This window comes from Pteropus alecto, unplaced genomic scaffold (genome assembly GCF_000325575.1).
Source record: "Pteropus alecto unplaced genomic scaffold, ASM32557v1 scaffold14, whole genome shotgun sequence".
Lineage (NCBI taxonomy): Eukaryota > Metazoa > Chordata > Mammalia > Chiroptera > Pteropodidae > Pteropus > Pteropus alecto.
Window position 1 is genome coordinate 5,994,836 of NW_006436810.1, and position 6,125 is coordinate 6,000,960.

A 6,125-nucleotide genomic window follows, 5' to 3' on the forward strand; every position below is an offset into this window, starting at 1 on the left:
TTCCGGGTTTCCTACACGTGTCTTGCTCTTTGGGTTTCCCCGAACACCTTCAGACGAGGAGGGGACCCCCGGGCTGCTTTTCCGGCACTAGGTCCGAGGAAATCCACAGACGTCTTTAGAGCTTTCTCATGCACTGTTATGTACTCCTCAAAACAATCTTCTGAGAGAGAAGAGGCAAAAATCTCTGTAAGTGCTTTTAGGGCTCATTTCCTCATCCCAGGGAACGCGAGTGGGGTGCGGGGAGGCCCAGTGTTTGCAATTTTAGTTAATGAATACGTCCCGCAGCCTTGTCAAATTCGGTGCCTGCCCACCCATGGCCTGCGCTGGCCCAAAAGGCTGCCATAGAAACACTGTGACTCATGGGCCCTGACCTCCTCTGCTGGGTCTCAGGGATAGATTTGGTTACAGACACCAAGCTCTAGACGTGGAGGCCGGTGGAGTGGTGGAGTGGGCCACCGGGTAAACCCCAGGGTAAAATAAAAACATTTAAAAAATTAATACGTCAATTAAAAAAATCTCAGTAATATTTACAATTGGCTTGATACTGCAAACAGAAGTGGAGCTTGTAATTTCGATGTAATGATTAAGGAAATGGAACGTAAACTTTTTTTGTTGTAGACTTAAATTTAAGCACTTAGGTTTGCTTTATTTCAGTGCTTCCCAGGCTCCTTTATGTTTTGAATTGCTTGTTTGTAAGCACTTTATCTATAAAAGCTTTCTAAAAAATTAAAAACGAATGAGCTGTTAAGGTGCTGCTAGGTGCCCATTCTTTAAGGAGGGTGACTAATGATAACTCTGCAGCTGGCGCTCTGAAGCCAGAGATAGACATACCTGGTTCTATTGCTCTTAGCTTTATTGTGCTTCAAAGATGTTGCGGTTTTTTTACAAATTGAAGGTGAGACCACCCACCTAAAGATTGCAACTGTTTCTTTTTTGTCGTTGTTTTGGTGATATTCACTTTACTGAGGTGGTCTGTCTCCGAGGTATGCCTGTACATTACCAGAGGACACAGGACTCATTTTCTGCCTTCATGACCCTTCTGAGCCACAGTTTTCTACTGTAAAATGATGGTAATTCTTCTCTGGAAAAGTTGCTGTGAGGTTGATATGAGATAAAGTATACAAAAATGCCTAGTATGTATGTGCTTGGCAGCTACTGAGCCTTCTGAATTAGAATATAAATGGTATTAATAGTTCATCGTTGTTCTTTTCCGCCCTGATCCTATATATATCAAAGCTTTAAGCCTTCAACCAAACTGCCTAGGGCTGCTGGTGGACCCCCGCCATTCCCCACCCTCACCCCTTTTTATACCACCCCCCTGCTGAATTCTGGCCAGTATTCAGAATGTCTCAGACTGCAAATCCTTCCCACTGCTCCAGCTCTCAGCAAATCTCCTGTCTCTTGCATCAAGCCATTAGATACGAGCTCCCTGACAGCCTTCCCTTAAAACCCTCAAACTTCCCTGCTTCAGTGCCCAGCTGTTCCTAGTAATACAGTGCAGTACTGTCCCCTCTCTTGTCTTCCGGATCCCTCTCAGCTCTTCAGTCTAATCTTTACATTCCAACCCGGGTAAATGCGTACAGACACAAATCCAATCATTCCATCGTCCAGCTGACAACCTTCCATGACTTCCTTTTGCTCTTAGGATTCACCCTAGTCCCCGTGTGCTCATCAAGCTGCGTTTGCCCCGACCTGTCATTGCTTTCATTTTTTTCTTTTCTTTTCTTTTTTTTTTTACAGTAGAAAAGAAAAGTTTTATTAGAAGGGAAAGTACACTTCCAGACATGGAAGCAGGCCTAAGCAAGAGAAGCGTGGCTCAAAAGGCCCTGTCATTGCTTTCTGAAAGCACAATGAACATCAGCCTAACTTCTTCAGTCCATTGTCCTGGATACAATGTGGGATTTAGGATAGACTTTAAGAAAGGTGACTGCAGAGTCAAATGGAGAAGGAGATGGGGAAGCTTTCAAAGCAGAACGAGTTGTGTCCTCCGGTGAGGAGGAACTCCCCCAGGGGAGTTTGAAGAGCAGTCATTGCTTCAGTTTCACAGAGTCAAGGCTCTTCGGGGTCTTCAGAGGGTCTCAGAGCCTGGGTTGATGGTTTCTTGATTTGTGAGGTTTTCTGCTCTTAGAGCAGGTCATGAAAATATTTTCACCGCAAGCCACAAAATCCTGAGAAGCTTCCCAGTCTTGGACAAACCCAGTTCATTGAAAGGTGCTCTTTTGGGTCCACACTTCCTCAAGATGTTTGCAGTGAGGAAATCTTGATGCAAGTTTTCCAGAAGCCGAACCAAAATTCTACCTTTAGAAATAGTCTTCAGTGGTACCTTTCTTAAACTCTTCAATAAGCATAAATATTTATATTGGTCGCACAAAATTTACATAAGGTAGCGAAGGTAGGTAGGAATCCCAAAGCAGATGGTAACCTGAAACCTCCTATGGGATTTCCATCGATTGGCTTATTCATTATGCAGCTTGGCTCAGCTGAACCACTTTATAATGAAAGTGCAAGATGACTCCCAGCTGGTAAATCAATCTCTATTCTAAAAGTTGATTCTAATTACCTGGGAGAGTTGATTCCGGATGAGACATGCTGGGCTAGAGAATCCACCCACGTTGGCCTCGCAAGCCGCATCCAGTATCTTTAATCCCCTGGTGGAAGCGAAACGGGGAGACTTTCCAGAGTTTGTGACTCCACTTCAAGAGTGACTGCTGTTGTTGAGCCGCGTTAGGGCCCAAAGGAACATTGATAATCTCTCCAACTGGACATCATAAACAGGTTGTCTGGCGTGAGATACCCATATGCTGAATTTGGCAGGATCGTCCTAGGTTTTTAACCACCAAACTTGGTTGGCAGGTTTGGATTTCTCTCTTAGAATTTCCCTTCCTCTTACATTTATTGTAAACAGCTGCATTATGATTGTATTCAAGTTTTGTGGTTAAATTCTTGATAATTTAAAAACAGAGAGTGATTTCTTTCTGTGCATCATCAGAGTTCATCTTAGCTGATTATTGATTGGACAACATAGAGGCAAATCTGAAGTGGTCTTTAACTCTGGAACTTTCTCTCAAATTGCATTGGAACTTCCGCTTCTTTGACCTTAAGATGTTACCTAAACATCTGAGGGCAAAGAAAAAGTGTTCGTATATAAATGGCCTAACAAAACACTCTGCTCCCAGTCTATGACTGTGAATAGGAAGCTACCATCTCTGGATTCCCAGTCACCCAAGATGGCAACGTAAAGAGCTGAGGGTTGCTGGTCTAGTGAGAAACTTGTGGGCTAGGGAGATTCTCAGTTTGAGAGGATTTATAACTTAAGCAGGAAAAGTAACTCAAATGACCCTTTTTTGGCTTAAAAACTATTTCTGTTATTTAAGTTTTGGAGTAGATCATATATTCATCTGGCTAAAAACAAAAAATTTAAAAAGATTCCAGTTTTAAAAGTCTCACGCCTCACTTTCTTCCTCCTCCTTTAAAAAAACCAAACAGCTTCTTTTGAAGTATAAATGATATATAGACATACTTCAGAGATATCGTGGGTTTGGTTCCAGCCCATTGCAGTAAAGCGAATATCACAATAAAGCAAGTCTCGCAAAGTTTTTAAAAGGTTTCCCTGTGCATATAAAAGTTATGTTAACACTATGCCGTAGTTTTTTAAGTGTTTAATAGTATTATAGCTAAATAATGTACATACCGTAAAAATATTACTAAAAAAATGCTAACCATCATCTGAGCCTTCAACGAGTTGTAATCTTTTTTTCCAGTGGAGGGTCGTGCCTCAGTGTTGATGGCTGCTGACTGATCAGAGGTTGTGGCAAATTTGCCACATATTGACTCTTCCTTTTTTGAACAGTTTCTCTGTAGCATGTGATGCTGTTTGATAGCATTTTACCCTCAGTAAAACTTTCAAAATTGGAATCAATCCACTCAACCCTGCTGCTGCTTTATTAACTAAGTTTATGTTACATTCTAAATCCTTTGTTATTTTAACAGTCTTCACGGCATCTTCACCAGGAGTATAGATTCTGTTTCGCCAAATCAAAAAGTAACTCTTCTTCCATTACAGTTTTTTTCATGAGATTACAGCAATTCAGTCACATCTTTAGGTTGCGCTTCTAATTCTGTTCTCTAGCTGTTTACACTATGTCTGCAGTTACTGCCTCCACTGAGATCTTGAACCCCTGAAAGTCATCTGTGAGGGGTGGAATAAACTTCTTCCAAACTTCTGTTAATGTTGATATTTTGTTCTTTCCCATGAATCACAAATGTTCTTAATGGCATCTAAATGGTGAATGCTTTTCAGAAGGTTTTCAGTTACTTTGCCCAGATACATCAGAGGAATTACTATCTGTGATAGCTATAGCCTTATGACATGTATATCTTAAATCATGAGACTTGAAAGTCAAAATTACTCCTTGATCCATGACTGCAGAAGGGATGTCGTGTTAGCAGTCATGAAAATATTAATATTTTGTACATCTCTATCAGAGCTCTTAGGTGACCAGGTGCATTGTCAGTGAGGAGTGATGTTTTGAAAGGAATCTTTTTCTGAATAGTAGGTCTCAACAGTGGGCTTAAAATATTTAGTAAACCATGTTGTAAACAGTTGTGCCGTCATCCAGGCTTTGTTGTTCCATTTATAGAGCACAGGCAGAGGAGATTGAGCATACTTCTTAAGGGACTTGGGATCTTCAGAATGGTAAATGAGCGTTGGCTTCAGCTTAAAGTCACCAGCTGCATTAAATCCTAATGAAAGTCTTTTTCTTTGAGGCTGGGCATTGACCTCTCTCTAGCTATGAACGTCCTAGATGGCATCTTCTTCCAATATAAGGCTGTTTGTCTACATTGGAAGTCTGTTTAGTGTAGCCACATTAATTGATTATCTTAGCTGTTTAGTGTAGCCACCTTAATGGATTATCTTGATAACTTGTGGCAGTTTATAGCAGTATTTGCTGCTTCACCTTGCACTTCTATATTACAGAGACAGCTTCTTTCCTTAAACCTCATGAACCAACCTCTGCTAGCTTCAAACTTTTCTTCTGCAGCTTTCTCACCTCTCTCAGTCCTTACAGAATTGGGGAGAAGGCCTTGTTCTGGATTAAGCTTTGGCTTAAGGGAAGGTAGTGACTAGTTTGATCTACCCAGACCACTAAATCTTTGTATCAGCAGTAAGGCTCTTTTGCTTTTTTATCATTCGTGTGTTCCCTGGAGTAGCACTTTTAACTTCCTTCAAGAACTTTCCCTTCGCATCCACAATTTGGCTCACTGACACAAGGGGCCTAGCTATTGGCCTGTTTTGGCTTTCGACGTGCCTTCTTCACTAAGTTTAATCATTTCTAGCTTTTGATTTAAAATGGGTGATGTGCGACTCTTCTTTTACTTGAGCACTTAGAGGCCATGGTAGGGTTTTTAATTGGCCTAATTTCAATATTTTTCTGTCTCAGAAAGTAGGGAGGCCCAACGAGAGGGGGAGAGAGAGAGATGGGGAACAGCTGTGGTCTGTGGAGCAGACAGAACACACACATTCATCAAATTTACTGTCTTATGGGTGATTACAATAGTAACAGTTACAGTAGTAACACCAAAAGATCACTGATCACCGTTCACCATAACAAATATAATAATGATGAAAAAAGTTTGGGGAAAAAAAGTTGGAAATACTGTGAGAATTACCAAAATGTGACCCAGAAACACGAAGTGAGCAAATGCTTTTGGAAAAATGGTACCAATAGACTTGCTCAGTGCGGGGTTGCCACCAACCTTCAGTTTGTAAAAACAAAAATAAAGCAATATTTGTGAAGCACAGTAAAGCCAGGTCTGCCTGTATTGCATGTATTTAAAGGGTGCAATTCGATATGTTTTAACATATGTATTTACTTTTTAAACCATCACCACAATCAAGGTATGGCAGATCCATTACACAATAGACTTTCAGTGCGGGGTTGCCACCAACCTTCAGTTTGTAAAAAGTAAAATAAAGCAATATTTGTGAAGCACAGTAAAGCCAGGTCTGCCTGTATTGCATGTATTTAAAGGGTGCAATTCGATATGTTTTAACATATATGTTTACTTTTTAAACCATCACCACAATCAAGGTATGGCAGATCCATTACCCCCCCCCCCCACCC

At 41.1% G+C, this 6,125-nt stretch overlaps 1 non-coding gene across 1 annotated transcript; it reads left to right on the forward strand.

Annotated features, from left to right (window-relative positions):
* The first annotated feature begins 280 nt into the window (after nt 1–280).
* On the forward strand, nt 281–414 carry LOC112481337. The gene has a single exon (XR_003046876.1). It is a non-coding gene; the product is annotated as a small nucleolar RNA SNORA5 (small nucleolar RNA).
* Nucleotides 415–6,125: the final 5,711 nt, after the last annotated feature.